Genomic DNA, 14,038 nt, shown 5'->3' with positions numbered 1-14,038 from the left:
AACATGCAAACTCCACACAGAGATGGCCGAGCGTGGGATTGAACTCGGGTCTCCAAGCTGTGAGACGTACAGTAAGTGTTCCTATTTAAGGGTGAGGCCAACACTTCCTAAAGATGGAATGTTTGGGAATACAAGAAAGGGAAGTGTTGGTTGTCTTATGAGGCGTGAGAGACGTGGGAGTGGAATGACCCAACGGTCAGGTGATGGGGATTTGGTCATCCATGGCTGAGTGCCTCATCTTTGGAGCTTTGGAGCTCGCCAGAACCCCCCCCCCCAAAAAAAAAAAAAAATCTGCTTTGACTTTTATTTGTCTACATCCCGCCCGGAATGTTCCTTTTCGCAATCTCACAGAGGGCGGCGCCCAAATTGGAGACAGTACCCCCCCCCCCCCCCCCCGCCCCGCCCCCTCCCAAACGACCGGTATGTCACTTTCATAAAATATGCTGGCAAAGGCACAAGCAGGTGGGCAGAAAAAGCCCATCGGAATTTCATTGTGTGAGATGAATTCCATCATCGGCCATTTTTCTGTGCGTTCTAAAGATACCCAAACAGATAAATAGGCAGCTAAGAATGCGCCTTAATCACGTTACAGAGACATTATTATTATTATTATTATTGTTGATGTTAGCATTGTTACGCTGAAGAACTAAATTACTGAGGTTGTGACACCTCGCCACAACATGCTAATGCTAATACTTGAAATGAGCAACCCCCGTGAGGATAAGCGGGAGAAAATGAATGAATGAATGAATATATTTTTAGCCAAAAATCTGCTAAAATATATAATAAAAATTAAAATATAAAAAATATTTAAAAAATTATATAATACATTTTAATATGAATATGTGTGTTATGGATATATATATTTATTTATTATATCAATAATTATAAATATACAATTATTTACATATTGTTGAAATAAATTTGTTTCATTGTGTATTAATATATTTTATAAATTCCTCATTAAATATTATCATTGCCTATTTTAATTATTAAAAATAAATACATAAAGTGTAAATATGTAACAAATATACATATATTGTATTTTTATAACTATTTTGCCCAACAGTGAATGTCGACTGTGCCTATTTAAAATATGTATATTATAAATACATATAATGATTTATTATATAAATAATTATAAATATACAATTATTTATATTAATATAATATATATTTATATTAATAGCAACATATATTAATATAAAATTATTTATAATGTATATATTGTTTAAATAAAATGTGTTTCATTATGTATTAATATATTTTATAAATTATGAAATATTAATTTATTATTAAAAATAAATACATAAAATAAAATGTATATATATATATAGAGTAAATATGTAACAAATATACATATATTGTATTTTTATAACAATTTTGCCCAACAGTGAATGTCAACTGTGCCTATTTAAAATATGTATGTTATAAATACATGTGATTTATTATATAAATAATTATAAATATAAAATTATTTATATTATATTAATATATATATTTACATTAATAGTAACATATATTAATATAAAATTATTTATATTAATAATTTATATATTTGTTTAAATAAAATGTGTTTATTATGTATTAATATATTTTATAAATTCATTATTAAATATTAATTTATTATTAAAAATAAATACATAAAATAAAATGTAAATATGTAACAAATATACATACATATATTGTATTTTTATAGCTATTTTGGCGGACAGCGAATGTCGACTGTGCCTATTTAAAATATGTATATTATAAATACATTATTTATTATAAAATTCTATAAAATTATTTATATTATATTAATATAATATATATTTACATTAATAGTAACATATGAATATAAAAATATTTATATTTATAATTTATATATTGTTTAAATAAAATGTGTTTCATTATGTATTAATATATTTTATAAATTCATTATTAAATATTAATTTATTATTAAAAATAAATACATAAAATAAAATGTAAATATATAACAAATATACATATATTGTATTTTTATAGCGAATATAGCGGACAGCGAATGTCGACTGTGCCTTATTTAAAGACCACATCCACGTCCGCGTGTCCCTGTCATGTACGGTCAGACCAAAGTCCAAGTCCGGATGAATCAGCATCCATCCGGCACTCTTCTCCCGTTTCCATCCTCGCCGATGACACACGGATCCGGATGCCACTCTGCTGGAATGGCGACATCCCCAGCGGGCTGTTGTGGAATGTCAATTTCACTTAATTACATTTTCCCGACTCGGCTCCGATGGTGAAGTCCCAGCGGGAGACCCAACTGGTTGGTGTCTGAGGGGGGGATGTATAGCTTCATTACATGATGAATGTCTTCCTATTTACATGTCATCCTATGGCTTCAGCTAGCTTGAAAGGATGACAAGGCGTACGAAGGAGCACGCAAAGCAAAACCTCATTTATGCATGATGTTGTTTTGGACGCCAAATAGCGTTTCTTCACGCGAGGTGATGAAAATGGAGGTGATGGGTGGCCTGCCTGCCTGCCTGCCGCCCGGTTAGTGGGGAAACTCCGCCCTCTGCAGGACAACATCTGTCATTGTTTTTTTGTTTTTTTTACACCAAGACTGGGGATGAGCGTCGTTGATAGTGCAGCAACAGCGCCCCTAGCGGCCACGGATAATAATGCATGTACTGTAGAATAGGGCAGTAGAAGCATAAACAAATTCTGCTTATTTTATGGCTTCATTTTCTTTATTTTTTGACATTTCTAGTTTACACCAGAGATGTCCAATACAGAATTAATATTACATCTTGAATATTAATAAATATTATTATTACAAATTACAACTTTATTATTATTATTTTATTCTTGTAAAATTACAGCTGTTCTACTTTATTTCTTTACTTAATTATTAAAATGTCTGGGTTGTAATTCTGACTTTATTTTCATAATATTTTAATGTTATTATAAATAATATTACACTTTTATTCTTTGTAAAATATTTTTTTTCATTTTCATATTTTTAAATATTTAAAGTTTCTTCTAATTTTTCACCTTGTAATATTCTGACTTTATTTCCGGAATATTAATTTTTTTCCCCTAAAATAATTTTCCAAAAATTGCAACTCTACTACTAAATTATTTTTCTTCAAAATTACACTTTTATTCTCTGTAAAATGTTTTTTTTTTCCATTTTCATATATATTTTTTAAATATTTAAACTTTCTTCAAATTTTTCACTTCATAATATTCTGACTTTATTCCCAGAATAATTTTTTTCCCTAAAATAATTTTCCAAAAATTGCAACTCTACTACTAAATTATTTTTCTTCAAAATTACACTTTTATTCTTTGTAAAATGTTTTTTTTTCATTTTCATATTTTTAAAAAATATTTAAACTTTCTTCAAATTTTTCACCTCGTAAAATTTTGACTTTATTCCCAGAATATAAATTTTTTTCCCCTAAAATAATTTTCCAAAAATCGCAACTCTACTACTAAATTATTTTTCTTCAAAATTACACTTTTATTCTTTGTAAAATGTTTATTTTTTCATTTTCATATTTTTTAAAAATATTTAAACTTTCTTCAAATTTTTCACCTCGTAAAATTTTGACTTTATTCCCACAATATTAATTTTTTTCCCCTAAAATAATTTTCCAAAAATTGCAACTCTACTACTAAATTATTTTTCTTCATAATATCACAACATTATTCTCACAAAATTCCTCCTAGTATTTTGACTTTATTCTTGCAAAATTACACTTGCTTTAAAAAAAAAATTGCAAATATTTCTACTTTTTTCTTGCAAATTTTCACTTCCTAATATTATAATGTTAGTCTGATAACATTATGACTTTATTCCCATTATCCTATAACATTTTCCCCAACATAATTCTCAAACAAAATAGTGTTTGTTTCTATTATTGTGAAAAAATTGACTTCATGCTACTAAAATGTAATTTTTTTCTCATAATAGTACATTATTATTTTTAATTATTATTATTATGACTTTATTTCCATAATGTTTAGACTTTATTACCATAATAATAATTCAACTTTTCCCTGTTTTTTGTCTAAATATTATGACTTTATTTTTTTTTATTATTGTTTTCTTTCTTAATAAATTTTTTTGTTAAATTACATTTTTAGAATGTGCTGCGGGCCGCAGTTTGGACACCCCCGGTCTAAAAGATGCCCACACTTCTACTTGAATGATGACACCCCCCCCTCCCCCCCTCCCCCCCTCCCTGCGTGACATCTACATGCGACCCCCAGAGGTCAGTCCACAAGAATGCCGAGTCATTTTTCCGTCCATCAAAAAGAAGAACACCCCCCCCCCCCCTTGAACGCCCCTCCAGCCAAATTCCAGTCGAGAGGCGACCATCGCTAACGTTTGCTCACCGATTCATGCTAACACATGCAAGTATTTATTCTCTTTTCCGGCCTCATTCCCAGGTGTGTGATTCCGCTAAAGGGCGACGCTCCGGTCAAATATGGAATATAAAACGTTTTTATTGGGCCGTGGGCGGGAGAAAAAAAATGTGCACTAATGCTAATGAAGGCGACATGAATACTAAAAGGAAGCACGGTGGCGATGATGATGATGATGATGATAATGGGAAGGCAGGATTCATCCTTGGCCAGCTCTTGCCTTGCTTAATGGCGTTGGGCGGGGAAAGGCCATCAATGTGTGAGTAGAGCACATCCCTCAGCAGGGAGCATCCTCAAACAGCAACCTTCACCCCCCCACCCCCCCCCCCCCCCCCCCAATCTGCTCTGGCCCTCCAAAGTCGAAAAAGATATAAACGAAGAGTAAAAACGTTGTATTTTAACGAGAAGCGTCGCAATTTTATGAGAATAAACTAGAAAAAATGATGTCATTTTAATAGCTAATAATAATAATAATAGCTAATAAAACTCTATAATAAGTTGAGTTGAGTTCAAAAATTAAAATAATAAAATATGATTTCTTAAAGCGATAATATGAGAAGCAAACAAAGCAAAAAAAAGTTGTTATTTTGGGGGAAATTACTATTGGGAAAAAAGTTATAATATCATGGAAATAAAATTATAATATTATCAGAAGAAAATTTACAAAAAGAAAATAGGTGGAAAATAGAAAAAATACAGCAAAAATAAAAAATAAAAAACAATAGCAGTCAAAAAAGTCATATTCAAAAATTAAAGACAAAATATGATTTCTTAAAGCGATAATATGAGAAGCAAACAAAGCAAAAAAAGTTGTAATTTTGGAGGAAATTATTATTGGGAAAAAAGTTATAATATCATGGAAATAAAATTATAATATTAGCAGAAGAAAATTTACAAAAAGAAAATAGGTGGAAAATAGAAAAAAAATACAGCAAAAATAAAAAAAAACAATGGCAGTCACAATAATGTCATTTTTAGTTGGAAAATTAAAAATTAACAAATGTAAAAGCAGCATTAAAAAAAAGAAAAACATTATACTCTAACAAGGAAAAAAACACCCCATTTTATGAGAATAAACTAATATTTATTATTTTTTTATTGATTAATTTTATTATTATTTTTTTTTTTTACACAATTCTTCCTAATTATGGAATTTTAATAGCAAAGAGTTGACAATGATATTCATAATATTATATTTTAATATTGTATTTATTTAGAAAATATGTATTTTTTTAAATAAATAAATTCTGAATAAAGTCAAAAAAAAATATATATATATATAAGAAAAACGAATATATATATATAATGTATTTTTTCTCATAATAGTACGTTCTTATTTTTAATTATTATTAATTATTATTAATTATTATTAATTATTATTAATTATTATTAATTATTATTAATTATTATTAATTATTATTAATTATTATTAATTATTATTAATTATTATTAATTATTATTAATTATTATTAATTATTATTAATTATTATTATGACTTTATTTCCATAATAATAATTCAACTTTTCCCCGTTTTTTGTCTAAATATTATGACTTTTTCTTTATTATTGTTTTCTTTCTTAATAATTTTTTTTGTTAAATACATTTTCAGAATGTGCTGCGGGCCGCAGTTTGGACACCCCCGGTCTGAATGATGACCACCCCACCCCCCAACCCCCGTCTTATCCTTTTCGAAAAATGCTGACCCGCAAACTCCCGAATGTGACCAATCGATATCACGCAGAGGACAGGCGGGCCACGTGAAGACACACTTCCTGTAATGTATGCACAACGCCATCACCTCCGCCGTTTCCTCCAAAGCCAGAACGATCGATTCCTTTTCACATGACCCCCCCCCCCCCCGTGTTCTGACTTACAGGCTCCTGCCCGTGCATGTCATAGATCATCGCTTCATCTATGTATAGCGCCCAAATAGATTTTTTCCTGACCTTTTCTGCCCGACATTACGGATGCGCGGTGGCGGCGGGGATGATCTAACGTGAGGGCAGGGAGCGTGTCATTAATGCGGGGAAGGCGCCGTGTCTTTAAACTAAATAAATCACTGCCATCAAACGTAAAAAAAAAGGTGCCTATGGGTTAGCTGCTGGTTAATGCGAGGGGCAATTAACGACCGATATGTTCGTTTTGAAATGGCATGGATTCACTCGTCGTTTGTGGAAAAGTCGAGAAAAAAGGAGGCAAATTCTACGATCGTTGCCATTGGTCAGAACCGGGGGTGGGGGGCGGGGAGCGGGGGGGCTCCAGCACCCCCCAAACCGCACAGAACCGTCCATGTTTATATAACCATAGAACACAATACTCTGTGTGCCTTGAAAGATCAGTCAAATTTTTTTCTAAAATGGCCGCTACTATCGAGCGGTTAGCTGTTAGCAGTTAGCAGTTAGCGGTTTTCTCCGTGTACTCCGATTTCCTCCCAACAACAAGACATAGGCTTGAGTGCACGCAAAATTTCTGGCCTAAATTTTCAACGTTAACCAAAAAAAAAAAAAAAACATGCTAACCTTGGTTAACATCCGCCCCCGTTAACATGTTTTTCCCAGCACAGAACCGCCCATGTTTATATAACCATAGAACACAATACTCTGTGTGCCTTGAAAGATCAGTCAAAATTTTCTAAAATGGCCGCTACTATCGAGCGGTTAGCTGTTAGCGGTTAGCAGTTAGCGGTTTTCTCCGTGTACTCCGATTTCCTCCCAACAACAAGACATAGGCTTGAGTGCATGCAAAATTTCTGGCCTAAATTTTCAACGTTAACCAAAAAAAAAAAAAAAACATGCTAACCTTGGTTAACATCCGCCCCGGTTAACATGTTTTTCCCAGCACAGAACCGCCCATGTTTATATAACCATAGAACACAATACTCTGTGTGCCTTGAAAGATCAGTCAAAATTTTCTAAAATGGCCGCTACTGTCGAGTGGTTAGCGGTTAGCGGTTAGCGGTTAGCGGTTTTCTCCGGGTACTCCGGTTTCCTCCCAACAACAAGACATAGGCTTGAGTGCACACAAAACTTCTGGCCTAAATTTTCAACTTTAACCAAAAAAAAAAAAAAACATGCTAACCTTGGTTAACATCCGCCCCGGTTAACACGTTTTTTCCAGCACAGAACCGCCCATGTTTATATAACCATAGAACACAATACTCTGTGTGCCTTGAAAGATCAGTCAACATTTTCTAAAATGGCCGCTACTATCAAGCGGTTAGCGGTTAGCGGTTAGCGGTTAGCGGTTAGCGGTTAGCGGTTAGCGGTTAGCGGTTAGCAGTTAGCGGTTTTCTCCGGCTACTCCGGTTTCCTCCCAACAACAAGACATAGCCTTGAGTGCACACAAAATTTCTGGCCTAAATTTTCAACTTTAACCAAAAAAAAAAAAAAACATGCTAACCTTGGTTAACATCCGCCCCGGTTAACACGTTTTTTCCAGCACAGAACCGCCCGTGTTTATATAACCATAGAACACAATACTCTGTGTGCCTTGAAAGATCAGTCAAAAATTTCTAAAATGGCCGCTACTGTCGAGTGGTTAGCGGTTAGCGGTTTTCTCCGGGTACTCCGGGTAGGTTTTCTTGATCTTCTTGATTTCCTTGGATGTCCAAAACAAATCTGTTTTAATTTACGCTGTGATTGGTGACACCCCCGAGCGCTCCTGAGGACTTCCTGACAGCAGCCGAAACCCACATTCTAATTTTGTGGGTATAAGAGTTGATAATAAATGAATAAAGCCTTTGGCTAGCGATTTGGACAGTGGCTAGGAGATACCGGTTTGAGACCCCTGAACTATGAACTCATAGTGTAGCAACGTAGGTGTGCGTTTTATCGGAATTTTGTTATTACATGTTTTTTTTTGGGGGGGGGGGGTTCCGGGACTCCCTGTGTGTAAATAATGTTGCCTAGATCTGCTGATTAGCGGTGGAAAAAAAGACGATTAGCAAGGGCGGGCTCACGTTGATGCCGCAAAGATCCTCTCTGAAAAAAATCGAGCGTTCGGCGCCATCCCAAACGTCACTTCCAATCGCACAAACGTCATTATCTGAAACTTGGGGCGTGGTTTAAACACCAGAATATAACATTCTAACCGCATTTAGAACAAAAAAACCCCCCCAAAAAAAACATGCTCACCTTGGTTAACATCTGCCCCCGGTGAACACATTTTTTTTTGGTTAACAACCAACACTATTGAAAAGGCGAGTGTTTAGCATTCTAACCGCATTTATAGGTCAGAAAAATGGAAAAAGCATAAAAGGTTAAAAAAAAAATCATGTCAGAGTTCTACAAAAAATAATAAAAAATTTAAAATTAAAATTAGGCGACACGGTGGTCTAGTGGTTAGCGCGCAGACCTCACAGCTATGAGGACCAGGGTTCGATTCCACCCTCGGGCATCTCTGTGTGGAGTTTGCGTGTTCCCCCGTTTTTTTTCCCCGGGTACTCCGGTTTCCTCCAACATTCCAAAAACATGCTAGGTTAATTAGCGACTCCAAATTGTCCATAGGTATGAATGTAAGTGTGAATGGTTGTTTGTCTATATGTGCCCTGTGATTGGCTGGCTCGCCCAAAATAAAAATAAAAATAAAAATAAAAATAAAAATAAAAATAAAAATAAAAATAAAAATAAAAATAAAAATAAAAATAAAAATAAAAATAAAAATAAAAATAAAAATAAAAATAAAAATAAAAATAAAAATAAAAATAAAAATAAAAATAAAAATAAAAATAAAAATAAAAATAAAAATAAAAATAAAAATAAAAATAATAATAAAAATAAAGGCAGGAAGTGAGCAAACGTAACAGTTACTGATTGTAAAAGTACCAGATGATTAGCGGTGGGAAAAAAGACGATTAGCAGGGGCGGGCTCACGTTGACGCCGCAAAGATCCTCACGTTTTTTTTGGTTAACAACCAACACTATTGAAAAAGCGAGTGTTTAGCATTCTAACCGCATTTATAGGTCAGAAAAATGGAAAAAGCATTAAAAAAAAAGGAAGAGGAATACTTGTATAATATCTTCAAAAATATCCGCAGATATTATTTGGAACAAATCCCTTTGGCACAAGGAGTGAAGCACAGATTGTGTATTTCCATGACAAAATAAGAGCCAATTCAATAAATAACATCTAAAAAAAAAAAAAATCCCTGATGAGTTCACTCGGTTTAAGTACAGACTTCTCAGTCCCCCCCATCCCCCCAACCCCCCCAACTCAGCTGTCACCGGGCTCTTTTATTACACCAAAATAGCTTCGAGTAAAAGAAAGAAAACACTGCATTATGAAGTAGATCATTTCTTCCATCTATTATTCATAAGGTAGACTTCTAGCCATGGAAAAACATGTGGTAGGTTACTGGAAGGTAGGAATAGAGAAGCTATTGCATCGGGGTAACATGTTAAGGGGGGGGGCGGCGGGGGTGGGGGGAGAAAAAGATACACACGTTTTTTTTTTTTTTTTAGCCTGCATCTTGGATATTCTATCCATTCAGTCTCATGTCATCCCAGTGGAAGACAACAACAACAACAACAACAACAACACATGCAGGGAACAAAATGTTATATTTTGCCGTGTTAGCTCCATGCTAAGTCCCTATAGGAAGTGGGAAAAAAGGGAATCTGACTTCAGACAGGAATTGGCAGCGTCTCCAGATTGAGCCTTCTCTTTGAAAGCTCAAGGATATTCCTGAAACATAAAACCCGGGGAAGTCTGATTGCTCTCCTTCCAAAATGGCTCGTCCTCGCCGTGGCGCCTCGCCAAAGCACCGGTCTGCGGCATCGGTGACTAAATAGGGATTTTTTTTTTTTTTTCGGGTAAAAAAAAAAAATCATGTCAGAGCTCTACAAAAAAATACTAAAAAAAAATTAAATTAAAATTAACAATACTCTGTGTGCCTTGAAAGATCAGTCAAAATTTTCTAAAATGGCCGCTACTGTCGAGTGGTTAGCGGTTTTCTCCGGTTTCCGCCCAACAACAAGACATAGGCTTGAGTGCACACAAATTCTGGCCTAAATTTTCAAAGTTAACCAAAAAAAAAAAAACATGCTAACCTTGGTTAACATCCGCCCTGGTTAACACGTTTTTTGATTGAGTTGAGTTTTTGGGTGAGTGTTTTGCGTGCAGGCCACACAGCTAAGAGACCCCAGGTTCAATTCCACCCTCAGCCATCTCTGTGTGGAGTTTGCGTGTTCTCCCCCCGTGCATGCGTGTTTTTTTTTTTCCCGGGTACTCCGGTTTCCTCCAACATTCCAAAAACATGCTAGGTTAATTAGCGACTCCAAATTGTCCATAGGTATGAATGTGAGTGTGAATGGTTGTTTGTCTATATGTGCCCTGTGTTTGGCTGGCTCGCCCGAAGACAAAATAAAAAAATAAAAATAAAAATAAAAATAAAAATAAAAATAAAAATAAAAATAAAAATAAAAATAAAAATAAAAATAAAAATAAAAATAAAAATAAAAATAAAAATAAAAATAAAAATAAAAATAAAATAAAAATAAAAAAATAAATAAATAAATAAAAATAAAAATAAAAATAATAAAAAAATAAAAATAAAAATAAAAATAAAAATAAAAATAAAAATAAAAATAAAAATAAAAATAAAAATAAAAATAAAAATAAAAATAAAAATAAAAATAAAAATAAAAATAAAAATAATCACAAAGGCAGGAAGTAAACAAAGGTAACATAGTCGAAAAAATTTAGGACAAAAAAATTACAAAAAAAAAACATTAAAAAACCTTCAACTATATTAGGAAAGCAGGAAGTGAACAAATGTAACAGTTACTGATTGTAAAAGTACCAGATGGAGGGGTAGGATTTAATAAGCTTTGCTTCTTCCTACTCCTTTTTGGACATGTGGAACTGGGAACTGATTATGGGATGCATTCAATTGTAATCTGATGCATGTTCAAAATGTCCCTTATGACGGCATTATTATATATGACGGCAGAATAAATATGTAAAAAAAAACAAAAAAGGGGAGGTAGAGTTAACATTTAGGTAGACTTCCTTCCTGAAGTCACATAAGCAAAGTTCATCAAGACGGCGGTGATGTAGGCCACAAGGCTCAGTGCCAAATATCATGCAGCAACGGCGGCGGCAAAAAAGCGTGCATGCAACCGGTTAGGAAAAAAAAAAAGCTATTTTTAGCTATCTTAAAATTAGAAATAAAATATCCACGCGTCACATCATGGAGGGTGGCAGCGCGGTGTCGTGTCGCGGCGTACGAGTTCTTCTGTCCGCCTTCACTTTCACTTTCACTTCTCATCAGTGTTGCGTTAACCGGTGCCGACTGCAGACGCCCGCCCGTCTCTGGTGGTCATAACAAGTCTGACTCTCACACTGACCAACTCCGGAGAAGTACATATACCGAACACCCGCCGAGAACTCCCACGCATCCCGTTCACACGAAGAGGCAAGGATGTGAGAGGATGAGTCGGAATATTCGAGAAGACATGGAAGGTGTCAAGAGAAGTGAGACGCTAACCACTCGACCGCCGTGCCGCCCTCTTCAAATCCATATAATAATAAAAAAAAGAAATCATATTGGTACTTGTATTGTATATTTCTTACCTACCCTTTGAGTGTTAAGTTGCTGTGTGGTGAATTTAGCTGACTCAGACTGTTACATTGTTACTTATGGTCGTTCATTCATTCATTCATTCTCTACCGCTCATCCTCACAAGGGTCACAGGGGGTGCTGGAGCCTATCCCAGCTGTCTTTGGGCGAGCCAGCCAATCACAGGGCACATATAGACAAACAACCATTCACACTCACATTCATACCTATGGACAATTTGGAGTGGCTAATTAACCTAGCATGTTTTTGGAATGTTGGGAGGAAACCGGAGTACCCGGAGAAAACCCATGCATGCACGGTGGAGAACATGCAAACTCCACACAGAGATGCCGAGGGTGGAATTGAACCCTGGTCTCCTAGCTGTGAGGTCTGCGCGCTAACCACTCGACCGCCATCCATATTTAATCCATATTTAAATAATAAAAAAAAGAAATCGTATTGGTATTTGTATTGTATATTTCTTACCTACCCTTTGAGTGTTAAGTTGCTGTGTGGTGAATTTAGCTGACTCAGACTGTTACATTGTTACTTATGGTCGTTCATTCATTCATTCATTTTCTACCGCTCATCCTCACAAGGGTCGCTGGAGCCTACTCCACACAGAGATGGCGGAATTGAACCCTGGTCTCCTAGCTGTGAGGTCTGCGCGCTAACCACTCGACCGCCGTGCCGCCCTCTTCAAATCCATATAATAAAAAAAAAAGAAATCATATTGGTACTTGTATTGTATATTTCTTACCTACCCTTTGAGTGTTAAGTTGCTGTGTGGTGAATACATTGTTACTTATGGTCATTCATTCATTCATTCATTTTCTACCGCTCATCCTCACAAGGGTCTAGCATGCCTGCATTAGTTGCCATTTTGGATTGCTTTTTTTTTTTTGGGTCATAAACCGTTGGTGGCTTTCCCAAAACAGCACTACCCCCTACACTCCCCCCCCCCCCCCCCGCCCCCCCGCACGCACTAGTAGGCATGAACTGACGGCGGTGGAGAGAGTGAAGCTCAATGGACAATCCCAGACTTAGTAAGGCTTTTTTTTAGCGTCAAGCGGCTTATCCAATCATATATCAGATTAATACTTTTCATGAGAGTAAACCAGTCATAGAGAGAGAGAGAGGCATATGTGGAATGTGTTAAAATGTGCTCATCGGAAAGCCGAAGAAATATTGCATAACCAAAGGTCATTGTGTCGAGCGCGAGTGTGTGTGTGTGTGTGTGTGTGAAAACAAAAATACATGTACAAAAATTAAAGGGACGGTGCGTGTTAAAGCTGCAATTCAAACATATTTAATAACATTCATTTTCTACCGCTTATCCTCACAAAGGTCGAGGGGGTGCTGGAGCCTATCCCATATATAATATATAATATATCCCATATATAATTTATTTATAATAATTTTTTTATAATATTATATATATATTTTTATAATATTATATATATTTTTTATAATATTTTATATATATTTTTATAATATTTATAATATTATTTATTTATAATTATTTATATTCATTCATTTTCTACCGCTTTTCCTCACAAGGGTCACGTGGGGGGGGGGCAGGAGCCTATCCCAGCTGTCTTCGGGCGAGTCAGCCAATCACAGGGCACATATAGACAAACAACCATTCACACTCACATTCATACCATAATAAAAAAAATATATTTAATAAGACATGTATCAAATATATTAATTCATAATGAAACACATTTATTTAAACAATATATAAATAATGTATTGATAATTATTTAAATAATTTATTTATAATAATTTATTAATTTTTTATAATATTATATATATTTTGTAATATTATATATATATTTGATAATATTATAATATTATTTATTTAAAAGCATTTATATTCATTCATTCATTCATTCATTTATTCATTTTCTACCGCTTTTCCTCACGAGGGTCACGGGGGTGCTGGAGCCTATCCCAGCTGTCTTCGGGAGAGCCAGCCAATCACAGAGACAAACAACCATTCACACTCACATTCATACCATAATAAAAAAATTATATTTAATAAGACATTTATCAAATATATTAATATATAATGAA

General features: G+C 34.4%; 1 protein-coding gene across 7 annotated transcripts in view; it reads right to left on the bottom strand.

The window, feature by feature from the left end:
• The window catches only part of tjp1a (tight junction protein 1a), a 127,511-nt gene that overhangs the window by 94,047 nt on the left and 19,426 nt on the right, over positions 1-14,038 (bottom strand). The gene's annotated exons all lie outside the window — the stretch shown is intronic.

This window comes from Doryrhamphus excisus, chromosome 7, assembly GCF_030265055.1.
Source record: "Doryrhamphus excisus isolate RoL2022-K1 chromosome 7, RoL_Dexc_1.0, whole genome shotgun sequence".
Taxonomy (NCBI): domain Eukaryota; kingdom Metazoa; phylum Chordata; class Actinopteri; order Syngnathiformes; family Syngnathidae; genus Doryrhamphus; species Doryrhamphus excisus.
This window is presented reverse-complemented; position numbering and strand designations above follow the sequence as displayed.